Source organism: Protopterus annectens, chromosome 6.part0, assembly GCF_019279795.1.
Source record: "Protopterus annectens isolate FY-2018-M chromosome 6.part0, PAN1.0, whole genome shotgun sequence".
NCBI classification, from domain to species: Eukaryota; Metazoa; Chordata; order Ceratodontiformes; family Protopteridae; genus Protopterus; species Protopterus annectens.
Window position 1 is genome coordinate 550950747 of NC_056737.1, and position 21479 is coordinate 550972225.

The window sequence follows — 21479 nt, forward strand, 5'->3', positions numbered from 1 at the left end:
GACACCAAAGACACCTCTTTTTCCTTAAATTTGCAATCATCAATTCCATACATCATGCATATTATTCTTGATATATAATCAGAAGCCCACCATCCTTATCAGCTTTCATAATTCTGATAGTTTTTATTATTCATCAATTCTTTTAAAACATTTCAGTAATTATTAATCAAATTATAATAACACCCTTTGTTTTTTAGCAAAAAAAGTGCTTAATGTCCCTTTCATATACTTCATTACATGTTTGAAGAGTGGACATAAGTGAAGGATTAAAAGTAGAATGTTTACTAAAACTAGCATCCGTTAATTTAACACATAATTTAAATTCAATTCCAGTAAACAATTTTATTTCTTACAAATTAGCAAAATTCCCTCTTCAAATGGGAATAAAAGAAAATGAGAGAGACAGAGACAGAGAGATCCATGTCTATATTTTTTGATGTTCCTTAGAAAAAATTTCATTCATATAATTGAAAACAAAAGTTGACTTCTTCTCCTAATGTAATCAGGCAATTTTACCTCTTCCTCTTAATCTCCCTTGTTCTCTTCTACTTCCTCTGCAAAATGTCATCTTGTTCCCTGAATGAATCATTGGATAGATGGGACATTTTACATTCAATTTGCCTCTAGACATTCCTTCTACTTTCTTTACCTGTTGTAGCTGTGGTGCAACCTGAGAGATGTCCTCACTGGCATATAAGAAAGTTCAAATTGCCGTTCTAAAAAAAATCTTCATGAAAATACAAGTGCAATCTTCTTGCTCTGTTAAAATTAGCATCTATGTAAATCTAAATAACACTAAAACCACTGAATTATAAAACAAACAAACAAACCAACAAAAAAAAAATGACCATATACAGCCAATGAAAATAAGGCTATTTTGGCATCTTAGTTTTCCAAAAACACATACTACTGTGCCCTTAGGCTTCCAGTTCCCCCAAAAGATAAGAAAATAAAAATAAACAGTAGTTTGACAGTAGATTTTCATAGTTTACATAGCTTCTTTCTACAACTAGGTTGCTCAAAGACTGCCCTGGCTGCAGGTCTCTCCCAGGTCTGAGGTCTAGCTTTGTGATATAAGCACTTCAGTATGTGTATTCCATAAAATATCATTGACTAAACTAACATTCTCCCTATCTCCGGATTCTTGCTTTTAGGTCATCTTAAGGTTGATGAACTAACTTCCTCATTTCTGCCTTCCATTCTACTTTCTTTTATGTCACAACAACTGGCAATCAATACCTAACTTGGTAGCTAACACAGTGTTATCTAACTAGCCTTTTGTGAGAATAGTTCAACACACAATACCATACCACTCATTTAAAAACACATTATCCAGTTTCTAGAGCCAGCATGTTACAATATAGAAAGATAAGATTTTATTGGAAACAATATTCTGTGCAATTATGTTTTCATGGTAATTTAGCATTCTTTAAACAATGATGCAGATACTATAATTATAGTTGATAAAACATTTTAGTCACTGGATTTATGTATAATTAAAATAACATTTAAAGGTAACTGGTTTTACTTTAATATTCATGCTTTCATAAGACAAAAAGGCTATTAGGTCATATTAGTGCCACGTAAATTATAAAAAATGTGCACTTATGTACTGGTCTGAATTACAGAACGCTGTATTGTTTATTGTAGTCTTGCAGGGTATCCATGCAAAAACAAACAAATAAATAAAAACATAAATTCAAATAGTCATCATTTTCTGTGCCTCTTTGATCGTTTGGGGATAACTGTTCCATTACAGTAGTTTAAATATTAAAAACAAATATTTTTATTAAAATAATCTCTCTCAAAAGAAAACTGATATAGAGGACATATTCTGCATATTACATGAGTAATAAAAAGCACTGCAGCATTTCATCAAAGGCAGATATCATATTAAGAAATCAAAGTGTGCACATTTTTGGTAGTGAGTCAAATGGCAGGGTTGAACAACTGTTGAATATAACAGTTAAATCTGAAAAACAAGCATTTTTATTAAAATTATTCCCTCCCTTCAAAAGAATTGATATAATGATAGTAATTGTTATATATACTTACATGCAATAGGCAGAAACTAGTATTCTAATGATTCAGCAAAGACAAGGTAGCAGCTGGTTGCATGTAGTAATACTGATGTTTTTGTTATTCTACAGAAGTTGAGAAAGACTGTCATGCAGCTCTACATTTTTTTATTGACACAAGGTGAACAGCTGGAAAATCCTCAGTGCTGTTGAGATAACATGTAATTGCTTTTTTATACTTACCAAAAGTAATTTTAAAATGGTTTGCTTGATAAGAATAATTAGGTTTATTATTCTTATTATATTAACAAATCTGAATATATCTATTTTTGGGATAAAATCAAATATTAAGGGGGATATATAATTTTCATCATATAAGATGATTTATTCTAACTCCTTTGAAATCTTTAAAAAACAAACAAGCACACACACACACACACACACACACACACACACACACACACACACACACACACACACACACACACACACACACTGTGTACATATGTAAAACTTTATGTTTTGTAAGGCTCTGATTAGAATTAGTGTTAAAAAATACTAGCATATGAAATAGGTGTATATTTAGTATGACCTATACCTTGACCTTAAGCTGTTGATATAATATCTGAAGTACTCGATTTTGTAGTTCTACAGGCCATGTTTTTTGGCTGAATTAAACTTGTGTCAGTATTGTTATTTAAAAAGGGATACATAAGATTGGGTGTTATTCTGTACAGAAAGACATATTTTCAACTCCTTAATATCTAATTTCAGAACATTTTGGACAAAGTTGCTTTTTTATCATTTTTGTGCAGGTGTGATTAAGATGTTCTTAAAACCAATTCTAACTAACAGATTAAGTCATGACTTGTGCTAAAATTTGATTAGTAATTCTGAATTCTTACAATTTCACAGTATATTATTTTATATTTTCATCCATGCGTCAACCCATAAGCTGGTAGTCATTAGCATGGGGGCGGGACTGGATACTACAGCATTTGAATTGGTGGCAGATATATCTTTAAAGGCTGTATTGACTGAACAGGGAATTCTTAAAGATTAAGGCTGTAAAGAACATAATACTACCATGAATATTCTGCTGTATTGATAAGGTAGATGCTACCTTGTCTTTGCAACTGAAAAAGAAGACAAAGAAATGATCAAATGAGTAATTTTCAGGTGAAAGTATGCAATGTTTACCCATAATTAGTTGAATTGGAAGACTCGGTGAGAAGATGTATGTGACTAGACTTCTAAACAGGGAAGAAAGTTGGTATAGCCTTACAAGATACTAGAGTGACTTCAAGCTTGGGATATCAAGGAACATTTTTGCCTCATTTGTGGCAGACTGGCAAAATCTCCAGTCAAGGATAGGAGAACATATATTTCAACAAAAGCTAACTCTGTTACAATGATTAACCAGAATCACATTGTCTTGAGGCAATGCATATGTGTAGATTGAGGATATAAAAATGTAAGTTGTTTCAGCCTGCACTATTTTTAGAGCTTTAATTAATTTGATTGGGGATGCAGGACAGGCAATAGTCGGATTATCACAGTACCTGGTTACAAATGAGAATAGCAATTTCTTTTGGTATTCTTTATAAGTTGAGAAAGACTAACAAACCAGCTCTACAAATTGTTTTTGACACAAGGTGAATGGCTGGAATATTTTCAGTGCTGTTTTTATAACACTTAACTGCTTCATTATACTGATCATGAGCAATTTTAAAATGTCTTGCTTGATAAGAATAATTTGGTTTAATATTTATTGGAACCACATTGGTATTATTTGTTCTTATACAATTTTAAATTGTACCATTGATTGCTTATTATAGAAATGCATTCATACTTTTAAACTTACTAGAAATTGTTTCCTTTTTTGAAGAATATTAGAACATTGACTTCTTTGTATTTTAACAAATGTTTTTAGAAATCTGAAGTCCTGCATTTTTTTAATTTGAAATTTCATTATTGCAGTTTTAATTTTTACAATAATTTTTCTGTGCACTACTCATCCATGGTGCACATATGGTTATACCCTAGAAGTTGTTCAGATGTGCTATTAACTCTAAACTTTTACTTCATTTGCTTAACTATATTTATGATCCACCCAATACTAAGATGTACATTATTCTCATTTCAGCTTAGTGGAATTCTGCTTTAAACCTTCACTTCATTTTGCTCTAGTTCTCACTCACATGCATGTCATTATGCATTAAATAGATCTCTCTCTTTCTCTCTCAAGCTTTCTACAATTTTTAGTTCTATTTCTAGTGCATTCATTTGTTTTCAGGGGCTGCATCCTCCCTGTGCCCCCCCCCGTATTAACTATTTGCAACAACTTTTTATATGTCCCTTATGTATTTTGACAAATCCTGCTCATTAACTTATTATTTACACATATTTACATTTATTCCTTTTTTTACCTCATCGGCATGTCTTTGTTGTTCTCTTCCCTCTTTCTTGATCATTGCAGGTTTTCATATTATTTCTTTATATTGTACCCATGGATATCTGTTTACATGCATTCCTCTTTCTTTAACTGTTCTATTGATTCATCCATCTCACATCGTGTTGGGCCATTCTTTTGTTTCCACGTCCTAGCTATTGGTTTTTTGTTATAACTCTTTCAATCCATAGCATTGTTTGATATTTACTAAGTGTTCACTGTGTTTTTTGCTCCTGGTAAATATAGTTCTTCTGATATTCTGAAGTTTCCATTTGGAATGCTTTTTATCATTTGATCTAACACCTCCCTGAAGTCATCCAATTTCTAGTATGCCCAAAAGAAATGCTTCCAGGTTAAATTTTCTCTTATCTCATATATGTAGCATATGTGTTTTGTTACTGGAAATATTTGCCTATCCTCTCTGGGATATAAAAGTAGTTATGCAAGCACTTCCATGCAAATATACATAGATTTCTTGTCTTTACTACCTTTCATGACAATCTCCCTACTCTTTGCCATGTTATTTCATCTAGTGTGGATTCCAGATTTTCCCTCCAATTTTTCCATTATCTGTGATGGTCCTATCCATAGATTGATTGAGCCCTGCCATTGGTTTAATTTTTCTCTCTCATCCAAGCTATAATCTTTTTTCACTTCTAACTGCACTAACGGTTTCTAAAACCGTATATAATACATGGGATAACACATGCCAATGGAGTACTTGTACTCTTTAATTGATTTCCATTTGTACCATTTTCCACTACTGCAGATTTTATTCAGTTTTTATCATGATCTGTTAATACATACTTTTTTTTTGAAGTGCCATACATTTCCGTCTGATAGCCAAATGCTGTATTTCTCTATCCCTCCACATTCAGTTTCTTCTCCCTTTTGGGGCATGTCTTATATCATATTAACTTATATTTCTCTTATTTTTTGTTTGTTTCTCATATTTCCTGAAAAACATCCAAACTCTGCCATTAGTGTGACCATCCTTTCCAAGTCCTCTTCCATTCCTGCCAATGAGAGAATAATAACATCCGCAAAAGGTGTTATTTTGAACTAATAATGAAGTCATCATTTGACTTCTACTGTCATTTCCTTCTGCATTGTTGGTAAAACCTAATTAATTTTGCATGGTATCCCATAAGTGTCATTGTCTTAAATAAGTATCGCTGCTCTTCCCTATGTGCCTTCTCTGCATTAAGGGAGACCAGAGGCACCGTGTTTCCTTTTCCTTGTGCATCTTGTATTATAACAGTTCCCATTATATAACCTCCTGTCCTTCTGCCCTCAGTAAACCCACACTGATATCCATCTATCAATCATGGTAGTATTTTTGCTACTCTAGTTGCTAATATTCCCATGGAGATGTTATAATTGGGGTTTAATATTGTGATAGGCCTATATGACTCTGGGAGTTAGGGGGCCTTCCTTTTTTTTTAAATAGCTGCTATAATACTACTTTCACATGATGTTGGAACTCTCCTGTCCGTCATTAATTTGTTTATTAACTTTACCTAAGAATAAAGTAATTTGTTTCATTCAAGACTCCATACCTCTATATGCAGCACATCTGGTCCTGGAAATGTATTTCTTTCCTGGATTTTTCATCATCTCCTTCACTTCCTGTGATGTTATTTCTTTCATGACAGCTCTTGCTTCCTCCTCTTGTAAATGTTGGACTGGCAGCTTTCCCAAAAACTGCTTCATATCTTGGGTCCCTTATACTGCCATTAGCTTTTGTAAAATTCTGCATATCACTTTGTAAACTCCTGTAACATCTTTTGCAGATCTTATTACCCCTTCCCCTTCTTTATTTTTAATATTGTTTTTTCCACCTTTTGTTGTGATAATATAACTTCCAGTGTTTTTTATGCTCCTGAGGCTTTTATCTCACCCACATCCCACATGAATTGCCTCTCCTCCAGTGTCTTTCATCTTCCATTTTTACTTCCTTCATTAATTCTTGTAGCTGTTACCTTTTCTGTTACTTCATTTTATTCATTTTAAGCTGTAGCTCTCTTTTTCTCGTCTCCTCTGCATTGCTTTTAGTTTATGTTCTTTCTTTCTTTCTAACCTGTACTCAGCTCTTGAGTTTATTGTTTGCTTTGTCCCAGTGATCTATCTGATCTGTCCTTCTTATAAACCCTGTCAAGCATTCTCTATAACTTTTGTTCTTTAAATAATGCACTAGGTATGCATGGTCAGATATTGACAGTGGTTATACTATCACCTGCTTAATCTTATGTACACAATGTACTAAAATGAATATTTTGTCTGTTCTGGAGCACCTCTTATATCAGAGACTATAGTATGTGTACCCCTCACTTTCTCTTTCCTGAGTTTCACTTCAGAAGTCTTCCTATCCCATAGTCTTGAGCATTCCACGAAACACTCTTTCTACTTTCTTTCTTTAACCTCATCCCAAGCAAATATCATATTCATATTATCCCTAATGTCATTTGTCAAACTACCCTTTCTTTGGATCCTGGGGGAATGTATATTGAGACTATAAAACTCCCATCAGTTATCCATTCACTGCTGCATATGATTCCTGGTTACATCTAATGTGTTTATAACATCTAATTGTATTCTTCATTTGGCTAAGATCACCGTTTGCCTTTTTTCTTGCCCCATCACAGTGGGATTCCACCAATACCCTGAATCCTTTGCTCTCCAACGTTTTGCCCTCTTCTTCTCCTAGGACCATTTCTTGTAATGTTAGTCAATCAGATCCTGTACTTTTAGCTTCTAATAGTGTTCTATCTCTAACTGGATTTGCCAACCAGTGTATGTTCTACAATAATAATCTTAACTCCTTTTGACTTAGATGTCACTGCTCTTTTTTAAATAGACTCCTATTATATGTCATGCGCCTGTTGTTTCACATTTCCTTTCCCCCTTTACACAATCCCTTCTCTCTCTTGTCATGTATTTCACTTAATATGTGTCATTTATTTTCATTTTACTTCTGTGTCTAGACTTTATATTTCTCTAATTATATTATTCCATCTGACTTACCCATTTTATTTATACTTCTGAGGCATGTATTTACCCAACCATTAGCCATTAACCAACAACTTAATAACTATATACAAAAAATGTGTTGCTCAGAAGACGTGGGCTGTTTGCCATTTAAGGTTTAACCATTATACCTGTAGCTCCCCTTTTTAGGGAGGAGTTGACAAGAAATAGTGCTCCTGTTCTGTAAAGTATTAAGTTCAGGTTCATAGGCGGTTATTAGGCTAATGGCCCTGGAACCCTTACAAGCCTAGCCATATTTATCCCAAGTTGCCCCAATTGTTGGTGGTAAGGTGAGTAAAGTTCACACAGGTAAGGGTCTATGGTAGTTAATACTGATTTCCTCTGTCCAGAAGGGACATGAGCACTGCCCAGGAGTGAATTTGTGGTCACCCAACCATTGATCTAGGTTGCTTTTGAAGTGGGTGAAGGAGGGTCTTTATTTCACAAGAATTGCAAGCTTGTTCCAGAGAAGTGGCAGTCTCTGGGAGATGTAGCTATCTCTCTAGCATGACCTATTTATGCCAGAGCCTAGGTTAAGATCCCTGTAGAGAGTGACTTTCCTGCAATTTGATTTATGAATGTGTAGCATTTACATCAGTGCTGGGTCAGAGACTGCCCTGTAACCCAGGCACAGGTAACCCCTTAGTAACCTGTAGGAGACAGAATACTGTGACAGGGCTTTCTGTCTTTCCAAGTAAGTCTTTTATGTACCCTGTAATTTCTTGGTGAGAAACCTCTGTGGTCTCTCCAGTTGTTGTAGGTGTCTGATGAGGTACATGCAAAAAGGAACATTGTACTCAACTATTGATCTGATGAGGGCCAAGTATAATGGAATAGTAACATCTTTAGATCTAGATGTCATGTCTTTACTTATAAGATGTGTCACAAAAAAGGTTCCCTTACTACTGTGGATATGTGATGGTCAAAGTTCAGATCACTATCAACCTGAGCACCCAGATCATGTACCACTGGGTCTACACTTAGAGGGGGTGCTGTCTATAATGTAATTAGCAGGGATGTTAGCTTTCCCAAAGGTAATAATGATGGAATTTTTGCATTAAGCTTTAATCTGTGGCTTTGGCACCAAATCATTTGTCTGTGTTAACCCTAGCTGCAGTATATTAACATTGTTGAGGGACTCAGTGATTGCTCCCAATTTGTAATTGTCAATGAACTTGGTCAGTCATAGGCCATCTAAGCTTGCCGGAACTTCTGAAAAATAAATTCCAAATAATATACAGAATCCTGTGGTACACCACTGGTGACTGGTCTTTTGCTAGAGGTGAAGTCACCCACTTTGACACTATGTGTTCTGTCAGTGAGCCAGTTGGCTAGCCATCTGTTCATGCAAGGGTTAATTCCCATTTGGGAGAGTTTCTCTATAATACCTTAGTTAGGGATTGTGCCAAATGCCTTGCTAGATCAAGACAGGTAGTATGCACTCTCTTTCCCTCATCCTAATTCTTAAAGAAGTCAGCCATGTTTAACAGGCATGACCTACCTTTAACAAATCTGAACTGGGATGGTTCCAGAGTTTGGAGATTACCTATGTCCTTGGTAATAAGGTCCAAAAGTCTTTTTACCATGGCCTTGCAGATGAGTCTAGTCAAGCCTATGGGCCTAGAATTTCCAGGGTTGGTTGATGGTCTCTCTTTGTGCAGAGGGATTACTGTTTCTGTCCTTTTTCCACTGGAATGTAGCCAATTCTCAGGCACTGCTAAAATGGGGATCCAAGTCAGTCTGCTAGGTTATGTTTTAAGCTGTTTAAAAGGTAACCTCAGATGCTGTATGTTCCCATTGATGCAGTGTTTTTTGGCTTATGAGGGTGCCAAGATGACCTGCTCTCTTGAAATAATAGGCTGAAGAATGGTGGCAGGTGTAATTTGGGGGATGACTAGAGGGGACGGGAGTTAAAGTTTTCTCCAAATCTGTCAGCTAGCAGGTTAGCTATTACCTGTTGAATATGGGTGATGCCATCCATAACCAGTTCAGTGCATACCTGTGTATTCCCTTTTAGATTTTGGATGTAGTTAAATAATGCCTTGTGATTATCCATAGCTAGGGAGACTATTTTTGCTTTGTAATTAGCTTTGGAGGACTTGACAGGATCTCTAACTTGTTTGTTTAAGCTAGCCAGGGATTTCTTCCTCTTCTGAGCCAGTTACCTCTTGTCTTGGACATTAGTTTCTTCCTCTTGTTGTATACCCTGTTTATACTAGGGGTCCACCAGGGTGGCTTGTTTGTTTTTGGCAATACCTTCTTTTAATCTGGTCAGGTACAGATGATGCTATGCAACTGCTTAAGTGGTTATACAGGGCATTGGTGTACACTTCTGCATTGAAGTCTGTGTTATCTGCATTTGAGGGGGCTTTGACACTTCTTATACCATCACCTAGTAGGAGGTAATTTTTCTTAGAAAAATTCTTAAGCATTTTTGAGCTTGTTGGGGTATTACTTCAAATGAGACTGATTTATAGTCTGATCTTACCATGAGGGACATTACACACAGGGGTGCAATGCTGTAAAATGTTAGTGAGTACTTTGTCCAGTACATTTGAGCCTCTTGTGGATATGCTGGCTAGCTGTTCCAGAGCATTTGCATTGACAAAGTCCAAGAACCCCTGAACCAGCATATTTGTGGTCTTGTGTATTTCTTAGTCAATGGTAAGATAATTAAAATCACCCTTGAGTAAAATGCTTAGCTGAATGGCATGTGACTCCAGGTATGTGATATGCTGTACCTGTTTCATTGTGGGGGTCCAATATCTAGCTATGATGTGGTAGGGCCTTTGCCTATAGTTAATTGGACATGGAGTAGCTCAAGAGAGAGTCATACTGTTTGACCAGACTTGAGGTGCACTTATCCTTAATGAAGATGGTTACACTTTCTCCTTTGGTTCTTTCCTGCTCAGTTTGTGGTCTGAATGCATGGAAGGTATTGTAGCCCTGCATTGCCGGGGTGCTTTCCATCCCTTTGAACTACATCTTGGTGACTTCACATATGACAGTATTTTCCAAAGTGAGGTGTGCTTCCAGGGAGTGTAGTTTCTTGTTTAGACTCCTAGCATTAATCAGCAATACCCTGAGTTTATCTAGAGAGGATTTTATTATATTAAGAGATTGGTTATTTTGACACTAGCTAAAAAGGCACAGTAGAGGTGGCTAATGCCTTTGCCTATATCCAAATGTCTACAGGAGACAGGTGCAGACCATCTCTGGCAAAACACCATGGCCTGTTGGCCATGTCCTCCCAGGCTGACAGATATTGGATCCACATGGACTGACACCAGAAACTAAGACAATTGTTAAAGTCAACCATTTTTGTTTGTATTGTGGCATCATCCTTGGAGAAGGTAGACTCTTGCTTAAGCTAGGCTTATACCTGCCTGTTACACAAAATCTGAGAGCTCAGTCATGTCTCTCATCATGTAGTTCAGTGCGATATGTATCAATTCATTCACCCCCACATGGACTATGACAGAGTCACATAAGTACTTGTGACTGAGTGACTTAAGTGTTTGAGTGATTTGATGGATCCTGTCACCTGACAAATATAAGCAAAGAGAAACAAGTTTTAAGCTAACTACCAATCAGAAAAATATACAATAAGACTTTAACCAGCAATCCGCATCTCAGACAGGTTAGATCAGCACATGCCTGCCACAAAGGTGCAGAAAAAAAAACACCTTCTTAATGTAGAATAGCTGGTCTGGAGCCCAAGTGTAACAAGACTACATAAACTACCTAGAACAATCCTACAACTAACAGATGCAATGTAATACAGAGCATCCAGCTACTTAAAGCAGCAGCAGACAATACCATATTTTTGAACCTCATAATATATAAGAGAACTGAAAAAAGATACTCACAGCTGTTTTGTGTGCTTCCCAACTCAGATAGAACAGGTAAACACCTACTATCCCAGTCCTTCTAATGTAAAAGCATAGTAAAGTAGTATCTGGACTGAAATACTACCACAAACATACTTAGATACAAAATGCTACTACAAATGAACTTAAAGTTATTGATAGAGCAGTGCAGTTTACAAAGCTTATAGAAGTGTGATTATTCAATAAAAGTCTTTGCGTTGTATGACTGACCCAAGAGCCACTCGATTGTACTGAATTTATAAAGGCATTAAAAATAAGATAAGCTGATTAATAAGGCCTCCACCCAATAAAATGACATGCAGAAATCTCAAGTGTTTCCCCAAGCTAAACAGACCAGGCCACCTCCCAACGCCCTAGATGGAAAATCCACCAACCTCTTGATGTAAAAACAAGTGCTTGCTAGAATGTAAAAATACACTACTTTATCCAATAGTTAGCTAGATAATGAATTCAGACAATGTAAATCAGTAGAACAGACAATGACAGGCAAAGTGCACTTTTTCAATATAAGCATAAGGAAAGACAAATAATTAAAGAAATCAACAGCATTGTAGAATTGGAGGAGCTTATTAAGCTCAATTTATAGTAGGGCTGAGCAGCCCAAAATCATCAAGTTTAAAAAGCATATCAAGAAAGGATAGGTTGGATGGGGAAATCTAGCAGGGAATCACAAGCAGTGGTTTAGTTTAGGCAGGCTTGAAATCTTTTTCATTAAAAGACAAAGGCCCAGAAATTCAGTCTGCATTTAAGTATCAAGAAAACAATGTAACCAATAAAAAATACATTAAATTTGTAGTCTGGCTAATGTAAGTGTCTATCTGTCACACAGAATAATAACAGCAGACCAAGCAGATTTCCTAAAAAAAGAAAACAAAATGGAGCAAGTAAAACAGAAAGCAGCTGCGTCACTCACAGACAAGAAAATATAGGTTTACTTTCCTAACCCAGAAGGGAATAACCAGCACTGCTTTAGTATAATCAGGCTCAAAATCTTTCAGAAAAAGAAAGAAAGGTTTCTCCACCCTTCTCTGTATAACTCTTTCCCAATGTTATACATCTCATCTTATTTCTTTCAGCTTACCAATCCCCTCTTTACTTTCTCCTTATATTCTTGGTCAGAGGCTCTGTTTTGTTTTGTTATCTTGGTTATCTACCTCTTCATTTCCCCTTCCCTCTCTCCCTTTTGATGTATTCCTACCTATCTTTCACTTATTTTGTATTTTCTTCTTTAATCAACTTGTTTTCTGTGTTCTCTTCCTGAATATTTTTACATTTGCATTCTTACTACATTAAATAACTCCATCTCTTGCAGTTTTTCTTAGAATCCTTCCTCTCCAACATGACTTGTTCCTGCATATGTCACTTTTCTATGTATGTGTTTAACTTTTTTTCATCTTTCCTTCTCCCTTCCTCAAATTATAAAATTGCTTCCCCATCATGCTGCTACTAAGGCTAACATTTTTATATAACATTTTGTATCTCCGTCTCTTCACATTGTTTTTGCACTGGAAGGAATCATGCCCTTTTCATCATGTCTGCAGAAAAGTCAAAGTCTATAAATATCAGTGCTGCTCCACACATTGACCTTGTTCCTAGCTTCGATGTCAGTGAAAAGATCTTCTCATTTTAGTTCACAAATTATGAACAGCACTATGATTGGCCTTAAGCGTTCTCCTGCCTTTTCTCTGTGGGATCCAAGCAATCCTAAGTGTCCTCTCTATTTGAATCTGAGCTCTAGGCATTCAACTAGTTTCACCAGGCATCTTTAAATGAAAACTCTGTAATCCCTTCCCTCTGCCTTCTGGAATGCTGTTCACACTAATATCTTTGTGCCTTGCTTTGTCTTCCAGATTGATCAAAGACTCTTCCACTATGTCTATTTTTCCTGTTGGTACATCAATTTTTGCCTTTAACTCCTGGTTCTCTTGCACAAACATCTGAAGGATATCGAAAAAATTATTCAGTTTCTGCAATCTCCTGCATATTTTCATCATTGTCTCTTATATACCATTCCAACCTATCATTTATCTTCCTTACATCTATGAAAGAGTCTCTCAGTGCGACCTCATTGTCACCACTGTTCTTCTGGATTGAGGTCATGCTGCTTTCTGCCATTACTTCAGGATACAATCTAACCTAATCATTCTTGTACTAGAGATTCTGTTTCTCTCTCTTTTTTTTTTTTTTTTTACCTTTTTATTCATTAAATTATCTAAACACACATTCTCTCATTAATTGTTTTATTGCGGGGATTGGTTTTTCTAATTGTCTTTTAAATTTATTTTAGAAATGCTACACATCCTGCAACTTAATGTCAGAACCTGTTCATTTGTGTCAGACATGACAAAATACTGTGGGTGGAAGAATGTTATTGGGAAGAAGAAAAGGGTGGCTCTAGTTATTTTGTATGCCACAATGAAAATTTAAACCATTGATTTCCCACTCAGTAATGGCAGTACTGGGTAATGCATGGAATTATAAGATTAGTCATTTAGGAGGTGACACATTTATGGGAACAGTAATGGAAATGATTGTTTTTGATGGAATGTCTCATTTTGGGGATGGTTTGGCTGCTGACTCGTATCCTGGAGGAGTGCTGCACCTACCTTGTTAAGATGTGATTAAACAATATCTGTATAGTGAAAATGATTGGTTTCCCCCTCACAAGCTACTATGTTGTTGATATGCAACTCATTAAGGGATTGTTTTTGTTTTTTGGAATAATGAGGGTATTTATGACATTTAATTTAAATATGATGACAGGGCTGAGTGGAGTTGAAGGCCGTTGGGTAAGAATGATTAACAATGGTCAACATAGTAGAGAAAACTTGAAATCATGTTATTGGGTGTGTCTGAAAGAAACAGATTGCGATTAATCAGTGCAATGCTTGATATTAACAGTTTCAGTATGATGAGTATGCATAATGGCAGAAAAATAAACTTTTCTGTTCAGCAGTTTGAAATAGATGACAAAACAAACTGGGCCTTCCCCTTTATTGAGACATTTGTATAAAAGTGGGGAGTTAGTGGATGTACATTGCAAAGATTTTTTTCCTGCAGACTATCATAAGTTGATTTGATAAATATAGTCTGAGGCTGCAAAGTATTTGACTAAGACTGGGAGAAATGCAAAATGTAGTAGACTGGATTAGTTTAGAAGATTATTCATTAATGGTTATAATTTTCTGCTCAGCTCACTGAGTTTTTATTCTCATCTGCAAGATGTATTTGCACAAGTATTTTCCAATCTGCTATTTCAAGTCAGTACTTTTGCAGAGTGGTCAGTGCCCCAACCACTAAATTAAATAATCCCTCAACTTTATTAAAGTTCTTGTTTAGCTAAGCGTTGTACAGTCAATTATGCAACAAAAGAGTGCAATGATGGTTACTGAAAAGAAGAGCGTGCACAAGCACGTGCATAGTCATGCACACGCATACATACACACACACATGCGCACACACACATACAAACACATACAAATAAACTGCAAATTAAAAGAAAAAAGTGCATTAAATGTATGTATTCCTTTAGTAAAAATCAAAGAAATCTGAGTTGTAAATGGTGAGTGTCTGACCATAAGAAAAGTTATGATACAAGGTTGTTCTATACATTCAAATGAAATCAAAGTCTGTCACTATCATATTATAGATCATAGTTCTCAACATATAAACATATAAAGGAAATGAGTCGCCAACCAAGAGGTAGCCCATTCTTGTTACAAAGTAACTGAAACATTATTCTACAGAGAGTGCTGCATCAAAAAAATCAATATAGTGCAGTTTCTGCTGAAAATAGAGATCATGGCTGGTCATGCTACCAGGAAAAATTCAAACACTCCTCTTCTCCCTAAACATTAAATTATGTACTTCTTTATTAAAAATAAAAGAACCCTCAGCTGAAATTGGTGAGTGTCTGACCATAAGAAATAAAGTCACAATATAAGTTGTTCTATACATTCAATTGAAATCAAAGACTCTCACTGACATATGATAGATCATGGTTCTCAAAATATAAACATATGAGAAGATTAGTCAAAAACCAAGAGGCAGCTTATTCTTGTTACAAACTAAATGAAACATAGGTTCATAGGATGGCATGAGGCTATCAGCCTCGGGCCTATACAAGCCTAGCCATAACAATTCCCTGGATATTTCTTCCCACAATATTTACTTCCCCAGACCCCTGTCTAGCGGGGCAAATGACATGATCCCAAGGGTGAATTTCCTATCTCCCATCTAATCATCAAGGTTCTTTTTGAAGATGGCCAAGGAGGCACTCTGCTTGACATGTATGGGCAGTCTATTCCAGAGTATGAGGAGCCTCTGGGTCAGGAACCTATCCTTCCAGCATGTTTTGTTCATTGTGATGACAAAGTTTAGATCCCTGGAGCGTGTGGCTCTGAGGGATTGGGATTTCTTTAAGTGGAGCATGTCCAGCAGCTCAGGGTTTGACATGGCCATGTATGTTAAGCAGAGATCGCTTCTTAGTAGACGATATGCCACAGAGCATAGCTGGGGTTTTTTAGACAGTCAGCATAGGGCATCTGCTTTAGGCCTGTGATTCTTTTAGTCAGGTATTTCTGCAGCCTTTCCAGCTGTTGCAGATGTCTTATGAGGTACTTACCAAATACAGTGTTGTACTCTCTAAGGGGTCTAATGAAGGATGAGTACATTGGGACAATGACCTCCTTTTTTCTGGATGAAAAGCCCTTAGTGATGAGGTGTGCCACATAGAAGGATTTCCTGACTGTTGGTGCAATGTGGATATCGAAGGTGAGACCACTGTCCACCTGTGTCCCCAAGTCTCTCATCACACTTTCGGTATTTAGTGTACTGCCACCTATGTGGAAATTCATGGGTACATGTTTTTTCTCAAAGGGGATAACTATACATTTCTTGGCTTTAAGCTTGAGCCTTTAATTGACCTCTTCTAATTTCTGTCTGACTCACAAGAGACAGAGCTGCGGTCCCTTTTCAAGTTATAGTATGCAGTTAAAAGCAGAATACAAGAAAAACACAATGTAAAGAAAACAAATCACAGTATACAAAATGGAAAAAGGCAATAAAGTAATACAAAACACAACAAATAAAAAGCAAACTAACCCTTCCCTCACAGCAAACTGTAACAGAATCTGGGTGAGCCTGATGCTACAGAGAGTGTTGTATTAAAAAAAAAAACACTATGGTGCAGTGCACCATTGTACTCTGTTGAACACAGAGATCATGGCTGCTCCTGGAATTAGGAAAGACTCAAACACTCCTCTTCTCCCCAAACACTTTATCTACTGAAGTCATGATTTATGAGTGATTTTTGGCAGCCATCTGACACTTAAGGACCAATTATTTGTCGTATCTAAAGCTTTCTATCTCCAATCTGCCGGACATTTCCAGAATCAAACACTGATTGCCTTCAAGCTGATGTCTCAGTAGTCCTTCACATCCATGCCCTAATCTCCTCCTACCATAAATAATTCAGTACCGTTTCTATAGTAATGTGTGATATAGACAGTGCCCCCTTGTGGCTACTGAAGAATACTGCAGGAAGACTCCTTAATGGTACTTGTAGACACCAAGATATTATGCTTGTCATGCAAAGTTTCCATGGCTATCTGTTCAGTCTTGAATCACATGTAATTTAGTTTATTTGCAAATACATCGCTTGGGCCCTTATTCCTATAATGAGCTTGCTGTGCTGTACTGTACTGCCCTTCTGATTTTTAAACTTAGTGTCCCAGGGGCTGCTGCTAGTTGCTCAAGTGGCTTTAGAGATATAAGGTAGTCAGTGTTTTGCATATCAGGAACTCTGCTGGTGGAATCTACTTCTCAGTTATAACATGATCACCTTACTTCAACCAATTGCCACAGATTGCTTAATTCTATTTTGTTTGAGCTTGCCCTTGATAGTGTGGGATGACTTATCAATACTTGATTTGTTTCACAACTACCATTGATGTTTCTTCTTTTAAGATGTTGAGACAGCCTTCTTTTTTAAGATGCTAATGATCACCATTCGTTTGGCTATTCATTAGTATGTAAATACCCCCCCCCCCCAAACAATGGAGGTTGCAGTGTTCTGAGAATTTCTCCTTTCACTAAAATGATGCAGCCTCAATCTTCATATATATGCGTAAGCAGGAGGCTTAACCCTGAGAAAAAGATTTTCAACTTTTTCTATACAATTTTGATTGTCGATACTGTTTGCATGTTAGTGATTTTTCTACTTTGTGCTTGCAGTTCTAAAGGTTAATCATAAAGCAATCAAAGTTTTGCTACAACGACTTTAATTTTTTTTATTTAGTTTTAATTTTAGGCTTCTATAAATGGATTTACCCTTTTCTGTCTGAACTTACATGTCTGCCTCATGTTTTACTTGCTTATTTCTTTTTGTTTAAGTTTTATGTACTTTATGGCTTCAATGTATTTAGTCCTTTGTTTTAAAACACCTAAAATAAAATTGAAGTTTCTCTTCTTAAAATCTAACACATTTTTCTGTAAATGTAATTTTGTGTTCATCCTTTCACTTAGTAATTACAGGTATATAGTGCCATCTTACTGTGTATTTATTCCTGTTTGAAGAATGAGTAGCCCAGGAAGGACAGATGGCACAATCATACTCTACATTAGAATGGATTATTTTGGATAGCTTATCTAGTATGCCTTTCCGTCAATCTTTCGTCAATCTGCTTGATGGTGAAAGAAATGAAGAACCATAATCAGCTACATTCCCTCACCAATACATAACCAGTAAAGGAAAATGCATTCCTTTATAGTGTGATGAAAAAAGTGAGCTAATGTTTACCAGTTATTCCTAACCAATGACTTTTTGACAATCAGATCACCAGTCTAACTCTGGCAAAATGTGCTTAGTGATGAAAACAATATCTCTTTTCCTGCATCACTGGTATAGCTTTCCTGCAAAAAGTGAATTAATGAAACCCCCATCTATATATGGCTGCAGCCTGTCCTATTCTACTGTTTTCTCATTCACTACCCTCACTGCATTGAAAATATGTATGGGTCATACCTGGTTTTCCATTGTCATCCCAGATAAAGGTAGATCATCTTGATTTTTATGACTGTGCAATCTGTTTTGTCAAAAGTACAAATGCATAATGAATGTTCTCTTCATTTTATGGATTATAATGCATCTGTGTTTGCCAAAAGTAAAATGCCTTGTATTCTTCTGGGTAAACTGAAAATGGCACAGTTATTTATTATTTTATTTTTTATCATTTGTTGATTGGGAATGTCCGACTAGGTTCCACAGAGCCTGTTTTCAGCAGAGGCCCGGGGAGAAATGCTCCAGGTGCATGTCTTTGGAATGTGGGAGGAAACCGGAGTACCCAGAAGAAACCCACACGAACAAAGGGAGAACATGCAAACTCCACACAGAAGGCACCCCAGCTGAGAATCGAACCGGAGAACCTCTTGCTGTGAGGTGACAACGTTAACTGCTGTACCACTGTGCCGCCCCTATCAGTAGTCTAACTTGTAAAACAAGTTTTGATAGACAAAGATTTTACAGAACAGTGGAGAGGCCTAAAAGCTATAGTGGTGCACTTGACTCCATAAATTAGGGGCTGAAAACTTCATGGCCTAACCAAAGATGGACAGACACTATTTTTCATTGATTTCCTCAAAGTAAATTGCCCATAGTTGTCTTCATCTGCCCGACCTGTCAAATGAGAGGGCACTATTTATTACCAACTATAAATATTGCTTGTATGTGATATGAGGAAGACCTGGTAACTTACTTCCATTTTCTCCTTTGCTTTGTAAACTCCATGGATACTGGTGGCTGTCCACAGGGCCAATGTAGGAGATGGTTGTAACTTATGAGAGAAAGATACAGGGATATCTATATTTAGCACCTGAAGCTGTAAGATATTTTGCCTCACAACATCCATAACTCAGAGTCAGACTGAAGTTAGATATTTAAATCATTGCATTGAACTTTCTGCTTAAACATATTTGGATAGGTCTTTTAGCCAACTGCTATAACTTACCATTTAGCATATTTATCTCATATGAAAAATATCATCTGCAAGAACACAATCTTTGAAATTTGCCTTTGGTATTGTATAGAAGTGCCCAGTGCATAGGTCTACTTGTCATACGGGTAATATTTAAAATCTGTATGGCTGTCTGTGCATGCAGGCAATATATGACACATTGAGCTCATTGTGGAATGTTTAATCTTCATTGAAAGTCAGTTTTTTAGCATAATTGTCGTGCTGAATGAAAACTCACTGAAATTCCCTTCATCATGCTGCCAGGCTTACTTTCCACCACCATTTCAGCATCAGACCATGATGTATGTCTTTGTCCACCCTGCAGCCCTTAATCTACACTTAAAATTCTACATTATACTAGATGCTTGGCTGCTTTTCTCATCAATGTAAACTTGTATCTTACTTGCTTTTAGTATGTTAGGACATACGAGGCCAACAACACATTCAATGAATCACCTGGAAAAAAGTTATTCGCTTTTTCTTTTTTCCTTATGGTTATCATTTTTGTGTAGTGCTACATACACATTATCCAGAATTTAAGGAACGAAGCCAAAGAATCTGGCAGGCTGACCAGTTACTGGCTTTGGTCTATCAGTCTATTGTCACTCTTCCCCACATTTGAGAAGTATGGTATAACTCCAGCTCTCATGACCTTCCCACATACAATAAGTGAACAGACAGATAGCTTTTCCATTTCTGACCAGTATGATCTGGCACTCAGATGTCTTGGCTACTGATTAAGTTTTTCTGACTGTAAAGCTGGTCTCCTTGCCAGTAAATTAATGCGTGACCATGACCATTTTAATACCGTGACCCCATGTCAATAAAGCAGCAATTTTTTCATAACTTGTTAAAAGGTACGAGAGGTGCTCACTTTCAAGAAGAGCCTATTTATTTATTTCAAAAGGGAAATGTATTTGTTATTCTATATGCAGGATAATGTAGTTCTAAAAATCCCAGAGAATGTTGTTACTTTTCTTCATGAGATATTGTCATAAAACAGCAAGCTGAAATTCTACATGAAAAAATTAGCACCAGCAACCTGATACCATTTTGCTGAATAAACTGGGAGTCAATGCAGCTTTGCCACTCTCCAGTATTCAGCATAGTCATTAAGTCAGACCAATTCATATGTGCAATTACTGGCTTTTTGGATCCACTAAGAAACCTTGAATAACAAGATGCCAAGGAGACACATCACCAAAGGAAAATGTTAATCCTATAATGGTGAAAACACCATCTGTAAGAAAATGTGCTGCTTAGCGAATGTAAAATCACATCTCGATCGATCTCGCTGCTCACTCTCTCTCATACACAGATGGTCTCTTCTTCTTTCACACACACATACATTCTGCTTTCATGCACGCATTCGCTCGCACATGCAGACAGCCAAATAAACACACTCATACACATGCATACACACATTTACTTCTTTGTTTCACTCTGAGCTGGGCGGCCCAGTACCAAATGATCCACAGGTCCGTGACTTTGTGGTTGCGGACCACTACTATAGATTGTATATGATTACAACTAGTCATGGTAGTATGGCCCCTGTGCAAAAAAGAAAGTTTGTTTGCTAGTGTTATACCAAATTCTCATTTGGGTCTTACTTGTAGGTGCCATCTTTTAGTGACACCAATGATTGCTTCACTTTCCCAAATGAGTGCTTGATTTACACGTACTCTACTGTAACTTAGGCTAGTTTATTAAATAGAAATAACTTTAAAACATCTGTTGTGCCATTAAAACTTAGCAGTATTGTTAATATGCACTGTTTGAAACCTGAAGGTGCGTGAGGAATAAAACACTGCTTTTCAGAATAAAAAGAAACATAGAAAACATGTAATTTTCATATATTTCTGAATTGAATAGCATAGTTGTTAACTGTAACTTCTGACTGATTTTTATTTTTTAGGTGATTTTACAATAAGTGTATACTTCTTTGCTTTCAATACTGCTTTGTATGGTGACCGTCTGACTTTTGTCTGCCCATTGTTTTATATTAACTGTGTAATGCTGTGGCCAGAATTTCAAGCAAAAGTTCAGATAGCTATAAGCTGCTGTGTAAGTTATGTGTACT